Source organism: Petaurus breviceps, unplaced genomic scaffold, assembly GCF_028583685.1.
Source record: "Petaurus breviceps papuanus isolate PSGF00001 unplaced genomic scaffold, PetGlider_PUasm1.0 189, whole genome shotgun sequence".
NCBI classification, from domain to species: Eukaryota; Metazoa; Chordata; class Mammalia; order Diprotodontia; family Petauridae; genus Petaurus; species Petaurus breviceps.
This window is the reverse complement of record NW_027185809.1, coordinates 13,414,460-13,429,712: the sequence shown is the minus strand read 5'-3', so window position 1 is coordinate 13,429,712 and position 15,253 is coordinate 13,414,460.

The window sequence follows — 15,253 nt, the reverse complement described above, 5'->3', positions numbered from 1 at the left end:
GGGGGGGGGGGAGGGGCGATGGTGCATACAGAGGGTACCGTAATGTATCGTGTATCGCAGGGGATCACCTTCACTACAGTAGCAATCTCAATAGGGCTTATTTTCGGGGGGGGGCTTATTTTAGAGGAATCTTACACAGTAAGGGGAGGGCTTATTTTCGGGATAGGTCTTATTATCGGGGAAACACGGTAGCATCACTCTCTTTCACTTCTTCCCCCGCCCCCACCCCCTTTTCTCACATACAATCTGTTGCCAAGTTCTGTCAATTCTACCTTCACAACATTATACCTTCGTATCTCTTCAGACGTTGCTATCACCTTGGTGGAGGCCCTCACTTCATGCCCAGACTGCTGAAATAGGCTTTTGTTTGGTCTCTCTACCTCAAGCATCTCCCTACTCTAGTCTATCCTCCAATCAAAGTGATCTTTCAGATATTTATAGCAGCTTTCTTTGTGGTGGCCAACAACTGTAAATTGAGGGAATGCCCATCGACTGGGGAATGGCTGAACCAGTTGTGGTATTGATGGGGTGCTTGGGTACCTGTGCTTGAACCACAGTTTGTAAAATCACATCAGTTTGCAAAATCACATTTCTCCCTAGCCTCAAATCTCTCCAGCCTCAGACCATTATCTCTGTCCCTTCCCCCTGCTAGCACTCTGCCTAGCAACTATTCATGAACTGTTTATCTACCCTTAGTATACTAACCAGCTGCATCTATGAATCCTTCACTGGATTATCTATAAGTAACTCCCTAGCCCGTTATACACATCCTGGATGCCTTGTTAGCTTGAGACATATGTATCACTCCCAACATCCATCTTGTCAAACAGGACATTGATGGGTATCAGAGTGGGCATTTCTCAGTCAGCTCTGACCACTAGTTGACTTAGTGACGTTTCAAGCCTAAAACCACACCTCCATGCAGTCCACCACCACACCCCGGGCTATTTCCTAGTGAATTATGGGCAATATGCCTACACAGTAGATATTAAAAGTATATGTTCCTTTAAGCACTGACCATTTCTTAACTCCTCTCTAATCCCACCCTTACTCACCTAGTTAGCATAATTGGCACAGGTTATACTATGGATTATCCTATAAAAACCTTAACTCTATCCCTTTAAGGTTGCAGGTTCCCTAAGACCTCCTACCTGCTGTATAGTGTAACAATAAACTTATACCATCCTGGCTTAAAGATGCTTGAACCTGTGAATTCATTCCAGACTGCCCACCAAGGGACTCTGGTCACTGGGGTCCCTGAAACACCTATCATCCCTCGTCATATATATGAATATAATGGAATACCATTGTGCTATAAGAAATGATGAACAGGCAGACTTCAGAAAATCCTGGGAGGACTTATATGAACTGATGCTGAGTGAAGTGAACAGAACCAGGAAAACATTGTTCACAGAAACAGCCACAGTATTTGATGACTGATTTTGATAGACTTAGCCCTTCTCAGCAATGCAAGGTAAATGCCATTCACATCCAGAGAAAGAACTATGGAGTTGGAATGCAGAGAGAAGTAGACTATTTTCTTTTTGTTTTCTTTATTCTTTCTCATGGTCTCTCCCCTCTGTTATACTTCTATGCAACATGACTAAGGTGAAAATGTGTTTAATAGGAATGTGTAGAGCGCATATCATATTTATGCTGTATTGGGGAGGGAAGAGGAGAAAATTTAAAGCTTATGGAAGTGAATGTTGAAAACAAAAAATAAATTAATAAATTATTTTTAAAAGTGATCTTTTTTTTTTTTTTAAGAAATTGGGGTTAAGTAACTTGCTTGAGGTTACATGGTCAGTTATTTCTGGGTGCTGAGTATCTGAGCCCGGATTTGATCCAGGTCATCCCAACACTGGAGCCGGTGCTCTTACTCACTGAGCCACCTGGCCGCTCCTAAAAGTGATCTTTCTAAAGTGCAGGTCTGGTCGTGTCATCTCCCTCTCCACCCCTACTCATAAAACTTCAATAGTTCCAATTGCTTCCAAGATCAAATATAAAATCCTATGCTTGACTTTAAAAGGCCTTTACAACATGACTGTTTCCTACCTTTCCAGTTTTCTCACACTTTATTCCCTCCCACATATCCCATGATCCAGGAACATTTATCCTCTTCCTTTTCCTCATATAAAACACTTCATTTCTTGACTCTCTGCCTTTTCTTTTACTGGCTTTTCTCCATGCCTGGAGTTCTCTCTCTCTCCTCACTTCCACCTCTTGGATTTTTTTTTTTTGTATCCTTTACATCCCAGTTAAAATCTCACCTTCTGCAGGAAGCTGTTCCAGGTCCTTCTAATGCTAGTGCCTCTCCTCTGAGATTCTCTTGTTGTATACATGTTGTGTGTACTTAGCTATTTGCATGCTGTCTCCCACATTACAACATGAGCTTCTTGAAGGGATGTGTTGTTTTTGCATTTCTTTGTGTTCTCAAGGCTTAGTTGCTGTGCTTGTCCTTGGTCTTCAGAGAGGACCATGGCATTAGGGAAATGATGACAGGACTTGCCGTTGACCTTGATTCGAGTGAAGGAGGATTGTTCAGGGTCACCAGCCTCACTTTCTCCTGCAGAGCCATCTGGATCCAGTGACCAGATATTCATCAGGAAGACTGGAGATGACCCAGGATGCCATGGAAAACCCTGACCCTTTTAGGCTAAGACCTTTACAGGTACTCACTTAGAGTGAGGTAATGCCCATTCAGTGAATAGGCCTCTTTAAGAAGTACAGTGTCTGGAAAATGGTAAATATTTATTACATGCTTGTTGGCTGTCTAATAGATGGATGAAAATATGTTTTCTTAACAATAACATGGAAGGTATACTCAGCAAGAATGCAGCACTAGTTCAAGTAATTACAGCCCCCTCATTTCTATAGCTAAACATGATTGATCCTAAGGGTTTGTTGACTAGAAAAGGAAATGGCAAACCATTCCAGTATCCTTGCAAGAAAACCCTGAAAAGGGTCATGAATACTGAAAAAAGACTGAACAACAAAAAAGGGTTTGTTAACTTTTATGATAGTGTGACATTCATTAAAACTGAGAGGTGCTGATTCTAGTGGACTTGACTTTTTATGCTGCTTTTTTCCAACAGCCAGGGAGATAGCTGAAGCAGGAACTGTGGAGCACTTAGAGTTTGGTCAGACATCAAAGGTACTGAAGTGATGCACTGAATTCTGGTCTATCTCCAGTTATCTTGACTTTCATCTTTCCACTGGACTTCAGACTTCAGTGACTCTGGAAGAGAGAGTGAGGCTGACAGCTTTGCACACTTCTGCCTCACTTAAATCTATTTCATGCACAAGTCAAGACATCCACCATGATGTCCTTGATACTCTTCAAAAATGAAGAATGAATAATGACAACAATGTTGACAAGAATGCCAGCAACAACTCTGGAGCCCTGGAAAATCAAGGGAGCAAAAAAAAAATCATAAAACAAAACAAAACAAAACAAAAAAAGCTTCGGGTGGCTAGGTGGTGCAGAGAGTAAGAATGCCAGTCCTGGAGTTGGGAGGACCCGGGATCGGTTCTGGCCTCAGATACTTAACACCCACACAAAATAACTGGCCATGTAACCTTGGGCAAGTTACTTAACCCCAATTGCTTTAAAAAAAAAAAAGAAAAGAAAATCAAGGGAGCATCCCTAACACATATCAGAGACAGATTTTTTCCTAATGTTGTATCCAGAAAACACGAGCAAGACCCAAGTAACAATTGAGAATTGAACCCTTTATTTTTGCCATGTTGGCTGATCAGGCCACATGGCTGGCTGATGGGGTCTGTCCCACTGTCCCACCCAAATCATACAGCGTGATCTGAGGTAAAGCCTCAGCTTTTAAAGGGATGCCAGGTGGCCAACAGTTAGGTATTACATAAGCAGGAACTTGCAGAGGCTAAAATCAGTGATGGGTCAGTACATTTTGAAATTCCCACTGGCACCAAGTCTTCCTGGGTAGAGCTAAACCCGGCAGTCTGCTCACTTCCGTGAGGGAGAACTGAGGTTGGGGGAGGGAAAGAATGGGGCCAGGTACAACACTATATGAAAGAAGAAATTTGGAAAGCCATCTAAGAAGGTGCTCCTAACATCATTCCAGGAGTTGCCATGCCACCCACCCCGAGTGGATGAAGACTTAGAGGTTTGTAGCATCCCCTATTTCTTTATAATCTTGAGGTCTCCATCAGTTGAACAGAATATTCTATGGCAAATTGCATTTCATCACATAAGTCTTGCGTGTAGGTTTTCTACTTTTTTTTATTAGTGCAGATGTCACTCCTCCACATAATCATTCATTTGGAGAATACCAACAAATACACTGGATCACAAGAGTTCACTGACTTGCATGGCAGTGGTATATTAATCAAGTCTGAGATACACTGATTTCTAGTAGGCTTGCCTTTTTATGCCCTAGGCAACTAGGAAATTACATATATTATGGGAGCCCTAGTCTCTGAACCTATTGGAATAGATAGAAGAAACTGATCAAGTTTCCTCATTTGAAAACTTTTAGAACTTATAGAAATAGCCCTCATTCAGAATGCTGTAAAGAGTGGTCCTTTGATCCAGTAAAGCATATCATTACTAAGGCATATACTTTAAGAGAGTGAAAGAAAGAGGGAAAGTTCCCATATATACAAAAAATATTTATAGTAGCACTTTTTGTTCTAGTAAAGAATGGGAAACAAAGCAGGCAGCTATAAGTTATGGAATGGTTGAACAAACGGTAATATGTAAAGAAAGGCACCATAAAAAATGATGAATAGGAAGAATTCAGAGAAACTTGGGAAGTCCTGTATGAAGTAGCATAGAGTGAAAGAAGTAGGACCAGGAGAACAATTAAAACTTGAACACAGTGATGTAAAGGAAACCAATGCTGAAAAACTAGAGCTTTGATCATTTATAACTTTAGAAAACGAATGGTAAAAAAATATTCTCAGCTCTTGGTGGAGAAGTGATAAAATAGAGGTATAGAATGAGACATATGTTTTCAGACATAGTAAATGTGTTGATTCATCTTTCTTAATTATATTTATTTTTACAAAGTAGTGGATGGGGGAAATCAATAAATGGTGACATGTTAAAAAAAGAACAGCAAGAAAATTATTTTTAAAATACACAGAAAAAAAGAATTTTAGAAAGAGACAGGGAAACAGGTCAATTTAACTACCTTGTTAAATTTGATACACCATTTTAATCACAATCAAAATAATGATAAAAATATATTTAACATTAATTTAACACTTAAAAATTGCAAAATACTTTATATCTTATCTTGTTTGACCCTCACAATAACCCTGTGAATAAGATGCTATCATTATCCTCATTTTTCATATGAGGAAACTAAGGGTGAGAGAGGTCAAATAGCTCATCCACACATACATCTACTAAAGGCAGTTTTTTTTTGGAGGGGGGAAGACCTCCAATTGGGGTTAAGTTTATAAATTTATATATTATAAACTTACCCAAGGTCACACAGCTAGTACATGTAATCAAGTGTCTGAGGCTGAATTTGAACTCAGGTCCTCCTGACTCCAGGGCTGGTGCTCTATTCACTATGCCACCTAGCTTCCCCAAGGCAGTTTTTGAACCCAGATCTCAAGAGAACCCAGCACTCTAGAGATTCACTATGGCCTGCAAACTGTACCTAAGAGTAATGTATGATTTCATGTATAATCCTTTTTTTGTTGTTTTTTGTTTTGCATATTTGCATGCTTTTGTTTGTCAAGCTTATTATAAAAAAGAAAATGTAAAAAAAGAAAAGTTATTGTTTCTCTAATATATCTATAGAGAGAATGAACACTATAAATGAATAGCATATTGGGCTTTGAATTGAACAGGAGGAGGAAAGCAGGCTGAATCTCCTTTGTGAAGTTGCAAAGTTCTTATGACTTCAAACTTCTCTTTAAAACAAAGTTCCATCTATTAAAAATACTATTCTTCTCATGTTGAGAGTCATGAAGCACTCTAGCATCCAAATTACTGAAAATGATTATCCTCTAGAAAGCAAAGGAGAAGAATGTAGTAGGTATGTTTAGGCTACAACACATTATAAACAAGGAATTTTGAAGAAAAAGCCAAGTAAAGGATGTCATCAAAGAAATGCATGAGGGAAATGGAATAATGAGTTGCAAGGGCTAACTAGCAGAGAGCTGGTGTGATCCTTTGATAGCCTCTTAATGTCATGAAAAGGTGAGGAAGGCTACCTGTACATTTAGTGGTATCCTTAAAGTAAACTTATGGGATATAACATCAACAAGAATCATGTAGGATGGACAGTCATGGAAGAGTTGGTTACTTTCTGTATTATTGGAGGGAATACCCACACTGATGAGATCACAAATCCATTTGATTATTTGAGCATCTTGGAAGACAAGTGTTAATTCGTTCTTTTCTTTTCTTTTCTTTTTTTTTTGTTTGCAGGGCAATTGGGTTTAAGAGACTTGCCTAGGGTCACACAGGTATTAAGTATTAAGTGTCTCAGGCTAGGTTTGAACTTAGGTTCTCTTGACTCCAGGGTCAGTGCTCTATCCATTGCACCACCCAGCTGCTCCATCAGTATTAATTCTTAAAGAAGAATCATGATAGACTTAACTTGGGCAGAGTAGGTATATCTGTATTCAAATTTTTATACTTGGTGGAAATGTGGTGTAGTAGATTTAGAGTAAGAACATGGTTTTACATTTGACCTTTGCTTACTGGCTATGAGATCTTGGGTAAATCACTTCACTCCCCTAAATCCTCAGTTTTCACATCTCTATATTGTCTCCTTCTCTGTCACTACTGTCTATACACAAACATCTTCAACCATCTCCATCCTCAAAAAAAAAATGGCATCATCCCAAAAAATGCTTGACTGTACCAATCCAAATTCCTAGAAAAGCTTCTCTACATTCATTGCCTTTTCTTCCTCTTTTTTTCTCTCATTGCTCAAATCCTCAACTTCTGGCTTCCAACTTCAAAACTCAGCAGAAGCTGTTGGTTAACAGGCTACCTGTTGGTGAAATTGTGAAATCTAATGACATTTACTCAGTCTTCATCCTTCTTGACCTTTCTACAGCACTTGAGATTGTTGACAGCTCTTTTCCTCCTAAAGGCTGTTGCCTTTCTGGATTTTTCTGATGCTTTTTTCTCCTAGTTCTACTCCTGAACCTATCTGGCTGCACCTCCTGAAATACATTTGCTGAATCATTATCCATGTCTGATACCCTATGTATGGGGGAGTTCAAAGGCCATCAACAACCATCTCTGTGAAGATGACTCCTATGTCTACATAGCTAGTCCTAGTCTCTCAGTCTTGTATCACTAAGTGCCTATTGGATAAGCCAACTGGACATGATCAAAACTGAATTTATCATCTTCCCCCTCAAACCATCCATTTTTCATAACTTCCTCTATGTCATTTTTGCCAAAAGTGATATCATCCTTTTAGTTATCTATGTTCACAATTTGAAGTTATTCTCTTCCTCATTTCTTATAGATGATCAGTTGCCAAGTCTTAGGGAGTCTATCTTCACAATATATCTCACATTTGGTTCCCTTTTCTCACATTTTCCATTTCTCACAAATACAGCACTTCAAATCTCATTACCTCTTGCCTCAACTACTTCAATAGCTTCCTAATTGGCTTTACTGATAAGTTCTGCCTCCCTGACACTCCATCCTCCATATTGTTACTAAATTGAGATTGCTAAAGCACATATCTGACTTTGTCAGCTTTCTGCTTAAGAAGTTCTGTATCTCCCAGTTACCTTGAAGATAAATAAAGATGAATGAAGATGAAATAAATAAAATGAAGATAAAATAAAAAGGGCAATTAAAAGCCCTTTACAAGATAGCTCCAAGCCTACCATTCCAGGCTTATTACATATAATATAGCATATCAATCAAGAAAACTCTAATCAATCAAGCCCCTAAACCTATTAGTGCCCCCCTATGGGGAGGAGAAAGTCCTCCTAACCCTACCCTACCCCCTGTCCCACCTTGTAACAGCAAGCACCCTAGCATACACAGGATGGCCTGGTAGCACAGGTCCTTTGATCTGCTTTTAAAGGAAAGGCTGCTCCAAAAGCGGTTAACAATTCTACTGTTAATTACATTCACTAGTTCGGGGGAAAGGTCAGCACCCTGAACATGGAGAAAATACCAACAGAGAAAACATAAGCAGAGAAATTAACACAAAGACCAACAGACAGGGCTCCAACTGTCTGAGTAAAGCAACATTGCCATACACTTTACATACATCACTGGATTGAGGGAGCACAGACAACATCTGAGTAGTAGGGGGGCTCTGAACATACTCAGAGTGTTGACAAGGAAATCAAAAGATCCGTCTCATGAGTAAACCCCCAAAGCAAAATGCCAACTCAGAGTGTATATATACATACCTCTGAGAGACAGAAGACATCACAACTCTTGTGACTCAGTGCCTAATCAACTTACTACTAAAAGGTGTGGAAGCCTTCCTACAAGCAAGCCTCCCTTAAGCAAGCTTCTCTTTAAGCAAGTTCCTCCCCCAATGGGCTCTATGTGATTCAGGATGTATCACAGCTGGGCACATAGGCCTATTAATGGACAGGGAAGATCTTATATCCCATTAACCTTACACTCTCCTACATAGTTTGCAAGAGCTACAAAGGAAAAGATGAACAATTCTCAAGTTTTGGTATCTTCCTCCATAGAAATTTTTCTTCTTGACTGCTACAAATGACTCCCATCTTGAAAACTGATCTTGATTTTTAAGGCCATCAGGGATGTGGTTGATCTTCTAGATTAATGCTGATTCAATGGTTAGCTGCCTTGTAATTCTATCTAATTAATTCAGTGAGTAATTTCTTCACACTTCCTAGAATAGTAGTCAAGGTGACAAGGGCCACTCCCAGTTTGTACCTCTTAGCATCTGCAAATAGGTCATTCAAGGTAAGAGCTCCTCAAAGTTTTATGTCTTTTACAAGACATGAATGTAACCACTCTTAAAGGGACACAACTTTAATACCTCACTGTCTCAGTTATCTGCCTATTACATCTTGTTATTTGTGATGTTTAAAAAGTTCAAGAGACATAATTTCTGGGTAGTCATTTTATTAATAATACCAGAGTTTTAATAAAAGGAGATCTGTGGCACTCTCGAATGCCAAAGACAATCATGGTAGTGGCAGGCTCATGGCTTATATATCCTTGGAAGAGGCAGTCAACTCTGATTGGTTAACAATTAGTGAGAGAATGAATATTACAATGAGAAGCCTAGAATGACATTATGTCAAAGAGAGACTATCCCTATACCCAGACTACCTCCAGCCTTGGGCATCTATTCAAAAAATTTATGCTCCACCCAAGCCCCAATAGAATACCTAATTATAAGTCTGATCTAGGTGGAGTAGCATTACCTAGAATGAGGAGAATATTAATTCTATCTTCCATCTGTCTTCAGAGATTGAACAAGGAAATAGGATGGGGGAAAAATGGGGGGGAGGGGAAGTCTCCCTAAGTTTAATAATTGGCTATTAATATGAAAGAGAAATAATAATTTCTTTCAAATTTCAACAAGTGGGATGGGGGAGATTCAATTGAGCAGAGGTCAATTGCTCCAACCCTTGCTACACATACTGTTCCCTTTCATGAACTCTATAATTTCCTTATATATGACATTCTATCTCCTTTCTATATGAACTTACATAGGCTGTGTTTCTCATTGCTGTGGTTTAGGCACTGGGAACCCCCTTGAATCTTCCCACTTGATGAGGCATTTGCCTGAGACCATAAACCTTTCATTATCCTAGCCTAGTCCTCCATTGTCCAGCTACTTCTCACCCTTGATCCTATCAAAATATCTAGACCCAAATCTGTTACCCTTGAACTAACCTAGCCCTCCATTGTCTGTCATCTCTAGTAGACTTCAGATATTTCCCACCTTTAATCCCTTAATTTCTGGAGTCTGACCTCAAAATCCTCCTTAGACTCTTCCTCAAGACCCTCCCCAAACCCCTCCTCTAGATCACCCCTAGATTCCTCCCACAGTCTTTCTGTATATAAGATCCATCTTGCCTCTATGAAGGCGCTGAGATTCAATGTAGGGCAGAGTCAGTCTGTGTCAGGTTATTATGGCCTGCTTGTTCAATACAAGTGTCAAAAATACTTGGGCTCCTTAAGAGTCTACCCATTATGGTGAATCTTTAATAAACTTTGCTTTACTTTGGCTGAGATAAGACCTGAGTCAAATTCATTTGGCAGGATCTGGTATGTCAGTATTTTGGGGTCCCTAGCACCCCTAAGCCCCATACCTGAACACCATGCCAGGGAATTAATTTCATCCTCACGTTTACCTCCAGTTTTCTTTAAGGGTCTCTCCTACGTAAAATGGCCTTCTTGATTCCCCACAGCTTCTAGTCTATAACATTTCTGCCAAATTAACTTTTATCCATTTTTTGTAATAGAGGCAGCATAATGTAAAAGAGAATTGGACTTGTCACAAAGAAACCATAGGTTAAAATCCTGTCTCTGATACACAGTGGCTATGTGACCCTGGGTAAGTCACTAAAACTTTTAGTACCCTAGACAACTCTCTAAGACTATTAGCAACATATAGTACAACTGTTGGTCTACTTTGGCAGAGGGAGTTTCTTCATTGGCAGATCCCAGAACAGGTGAAGATACATGTCCAGATGAAAAAAAAGTTTAAATTTACTTATATATGGATGTGTTGTTTTTCCCAGCAGATTATAGGCCAACATCATGAGGACAGAGACTATTTCATTTTTGCCTTTGTATCTCCAGGACCTAACACGATGTTTGATAGATAGTAGATGCTTAATAAATGCTTATTGATTAACTGAACTATTAAAGAATAATGAGGTTATGGAGTTATTTGTTGGTGTTTAGAATTTGGATATCAAAACCAAAGTCATGAATGAGTCTGATTTCTTCCTGGACCAAGTATTAGCTTCAATCAGCAATGTGATGTGGAAGCCAAAAAGTAAATGCTATGTTGGGTCTGCATTAAAGAAAGTCGTAGTTCCAAGGACAAGGAAGTGAGAGTTCCTCTGTAGTTTGCCCTGGTCAGACCACATCTAAGGGATGGTGTCCAGTTCCAGGTGTCATAATTTAGGAAGTTCATTGATAAACTGCAGTGTCCAGAAGAGGGTAACGAAAATGATGACAGATCTTAAGTCTGTGCCATATGTGGATTGATTAGAGGAACCAAGTATGTTCAACCTGGAGAAAACTGGGTGATTTAGGTGGCACATTGTTGTTGTTATTGAATTATTTCAGTCATATCTAACTCTTTGTGACCCCATTTTTTTGGGGGGGGGGGCAAAGATACTGGAATGGTTTGCCATTTCCTTCTTCAGCTCATTTTACAGATGAGGAAATTGAGACCAACCAGGTTAAATGACTTGCCCAGGGTCACACAGCTAGTAAGCATCTGAGGTCAGATCTGAAATCAAGAAGATAAGACTCATCCTGACTCTAGGCCTGGAGCTTGTAGCAGCAAGCACCCCAGTGTCCCCAGGGTTGCTGCCACCACAGGTTCTTGGATCTGCTTTGATAAAGGAAAGCAACTCAAAATGGGTTAACAAGCTTACTTTAATCAGTCAAATATGTATCGTTTACCTAGTTCAGGGGAAAAAGGTCAGCACCCTGAACTTCAGAATACACAGGCAGAATTATCAAGTCAGAGAAACAGATCAAGTAGACAGATTTCCAAACTGTCCAAACATTACATCCATACCAAATCAACATCTGGGTTTTTCAAAGCTGAGGAGGGGCTCTGTAGCAGTAACGGCTTCCCAGAGTCTCATCTGATCAAATCACAGAACACTTCTCAAAGTGAGCCCCCAAAACAAAGCTACACATCAGGGCTTATATAGCCTTCTCCTGGCTCAGAGAATGTAACAACCTTATTGACTCACGGGTCAATCAAAAAGTATCTACTGAAAAACAAGCCTCCCACCCCAGGCTCCAGGTGCACTTTAGCCTAGGGGCAGGGAAGATCTTAAAAATTTACATTCCCATTACAGGGCTCTATCCACTGTGCCACCTAGCTACCCTGGTAGTATGTTGTCTTCAAGTACTGTTGCAGGAGAGAGGGGTTAGACTTATTCTGCTTTATCCCAGAGAGAAAAAAAATTTTTTTTTGAAGTTGCATACTTAGCCTTTATATCAGGAAAAACTTCCTAAGGATTAAAGCCATTCAAAAATGGAATTCCTCTCCCAGCTGGTTCTCCTTCAAGCAGAAACTGAATGACTGCTTTTAGGATGATAGGATTTTCTCCTGGTATGGGTTGGATTAGATGACAGCCCTTCAGATTGTCTGTGATTCCTGACCATGGGCTTTTAGTCATGTTGTGCCTAGTTTTTCCATCCCCCAGTGTAGTGCCTGGCTTTCTCACACCCCCCCCTCCCCCGGGGTGAGCAGACTGGTTCCTCCCTCCCCCACTGGGTCTCATCCCTTTCCCAGTCAGCTCACCTGCATAGAGGTGGGCAGCCTTCCCGGTCAGGGAGACTTGGCCCTGGTGGGAATTTCAAGGTGTGTACTGACCAATCACTGTTTTGGGCCTCTAAAAGTTTTTGCTTAAGTAATACCTAAACGTTGGTCTTGTGGGCTCCCTTTAAAAGCTGAAGTTTTACCTGAGATCGCTGCTGTACGGACCTGATCAGCCAACATGGTGTAAAATAAAGTGTCCAATTCTAAATTGTTACTTGGACCTTGCTCGCATTTCAGGGTACAGCAGTCATAAGAGGCACTAAGCAAGTGAATGTGGATTTGTCATGTTGCTCTGTTGTTTGGTTTGTGTCTGACTCTGTGTCCCCATTTGGCATTTTCTTGGCAAAGATACTAGAGTGGTTTTCCATTTTCTTCTCTAGCTCATTGTGTAGTTAGATTAGTCCAAATCCAACATCTGAGAGAAAATGATTCCAGTTCACAGATTATTAAGACCATCGTGTATTTTGTGTGTGCAAGAGACAACATTGCTATTGATGAGGTATGGGCTCTGGGAGCCTCCTTGAGCTCTCCTTGAGTCCTCGAGGCTCGGTAGGCTCTGGGAACCTCCCTTGGACTCTTGATTAAATTGTCTTATTTGATGAGGCATTTGCATGAGGCAATAAGCCTAACTTTGTGCCTAGTTACTAACTGCTAACTACTAGCCTAGTTACTAGCCTAGCCCTCCGTGGTTCATCTACTTCCCACCCTTGAGCCTATCAAAATATCAATAAACCCTTGAACTGGCCTAGCCCACCATTGTCTATAGTCTCCAGGTGGTCTTCCACCCTTAGTCACTCATTGACCTCATTAATTCCTCTTGAACACCCTACCCAAACTCCTCCTCTAGACTACCCCTAGATTCCTCCCACAACCTTCTGTATATAAGACCCCATCTCACACACTCTGTGTCTAATGCAAGCGAACTTTTAATAAATTTTACTTTCTTTGGCTGAGAAGACTTGAGTCGAATTCATTCAGCAGGACCCGGAGTGTTGGTATTTTGGGGTCTCCAGAGCAACCCTAACCCTCTTAGTAGGTAACCTCTTCACTATCATGATTTTTTGAAAAAATGCTCCTTGGAAAGGGTTTTGTGTGTGTGTGTGTGTGTGTGTGTGTGTGTGTGTGTGTTTGTGTGTGTGTGTGTGTGTGTGTGTGTGTGTGTGAAGCATGATATGTAAACTCTTTGCACTAAATTAGCTCTTTGATCTGGCAGGGTGCTAAGTTTCCATTTCACTTGTGGAATAGCACCGCTGTAAAAATCTTTAGCATGGTGACCAGGATGGGGAGAAGACTGAACCCTATGCCATGTAAGGTGGTTATTGTTTGTCCTTTTTTTTTGGAAGAGGATCGTGACATCAGGGAGATGGCTGTGCAAAGTCACCAGACTCATTTTCTCCTGTGGAGTCATCTGGGTCCAGTGGAGAGCTATAGATCGGGACAACTAGAGAGGGCCCTGATGAAATGGGAGACCTTGGCCTTTTCAAGCTAAGGTCTTTAACAGGTCTCAGTTTGATTGAGGCAGTGCCCATTCAGTGATGAATAACAAGGCAGAGAATGGCCTCTTAGTGTATAAAAAAAATCAGTCTGGGAGGGAAAATGTCAATGAGAGGAGTCCTGTTCAAATATAGCCTCTGAGGTGTTCTTTCAATTCCAAGAATATATGATTCCTGAGAAATAACATAGAATGTTAGGAATGAAACATAATTTTAGCTCTTGGAAAGACCCTAGAGATTATCTAGTTTAGCCTGTCATTTTACAGATGAGGAAAATGAGGCATAGATGTGAAATGACTTTCCTAAGTGAATAGCAATGCTGTGGACTGGAACTTAGATGTCCTAACTCCCATTCTATTATTGGACTACATCATTGGGTCTGGAGAGAACACTGCTTCTTCAAAGGACTTGGGTTCAAATCCCAGCTAGGACACTACGATGTGACCTTGGGCAAAACCTTTTACCTTTGAAGCCCTCGGTTTTCTCACCTGTAAAATGAGGATTTTGTACTACACGGCCAATGAGGCCCCTCCAACTGTAAATTTGTCATCCCATGAATTAAATTCATTGATTTGAGGAAACTTTCTCTATCAATGCAGATCAAGGCATGCTTTTCAATTTATGATCTTGAGAGTTGTCTTGGGGGCACTGAGAGTTTAAGTAAGTTGGCCAAGGTCACATAGCCAGTTTGTATGTTTAGAAATCTATTAGATTGTAAACCCCTTGAAGGCAGGGGTTGTCTTTTGCCTCTTTTTGTATGTAACTCTAGAGTTCAACATGGTGCCTAGTTACACAGAAGGCACTCAATCAACTGAATTATTGAATGGAATGTAACCTCTCAGCCTCAGTTTTTTCTTTTGTAAAATGGGGATATTATCTACTCCCGGTTCAGTTTTTTCAGTTGTAAAATAGGGATAAGAGCGCCTGTTTCCCAGGGTTGTCCTTAGTATAAAATGAGATATTTGTAAAATGCCTTGCAGTCTTTATAAACAACACTCCTCCTCCCGTGATGGTGGGAATTCCCTCTGAAGAGGACTTCTCTGTGCCGTTATAGGTCTCATTGGAGAAAGTAATCATCCTCATTTTACAGATGACAGAAGTGAAGAAGAGGGTTTAAAGTGACTTGCTCTCGGTCTCACAGCCTAGGAGGCAGGATTCTGTCCTAGTCCCTCACCCCTTTCCTCTTCCTTAAAATGAGGGCCCTTGTATACATAGATGGTGTCTGAGATCCTTGGCTGCTATCACAATAACAACACTCAGATGGCTTGTAAAACACTT